Source organism: Penaeus monodon, chromosome 22, assembly GCF_015228065.2.
Source record: "Penaeus monodon isolate SGIC_2016 chromosome 22, NSTDA_Pmon_1, whole genome shotgun sequence".
Taxonomy (NCBI): Eukaryota; Metazoa; Arthropoda; class Malacostraca; order Decapoda; family Penaeidae; genus Penaeus; species Penaeus monodon.
In genome coordinates this window covers 43,923,681-43,923,936 of record NC_051407.1, presented here as the reverse complement: position 1 = coordinate 43,923,936, position 256 = coordinate 43,923,681, and the positions used below count along the sequence as shown (strand labels likewise).

General features: G+C 43.8%; 1 pseudogene; it reads right to left on the bottom strand.

Moving 5' to 3' along the window:
• The window catches only part of LOC119587455, an 11,135-nt pseudogene that overhangs the window by 10,591 nt on the left and 288 nt on the right, over window positions 1-256 (bottom strand).

Genomic DNA, 256 nt, shown 5'->3' with positions numbered 1-256 from the left:
TTACTCTCGGTAACATTAATCACGATCTTTATGAACGATGCCGAGCATCACCTTTGCGCAACAAGAAAGGCTAGTAACATTTTGATTTTCTTCTTCTATCGATGCATTTGCTATAAAAATCCTTCTCAAGTATTCACCTAAACGGACCGAACAACGAAAGTCCAAGTATACCTGTTGCTTCCATTCCACGCGACTCCACCCATCTCCTTTGATGATAAGGCGCCGCGTCTCCACACCGTCACATCCTCCGATTGTT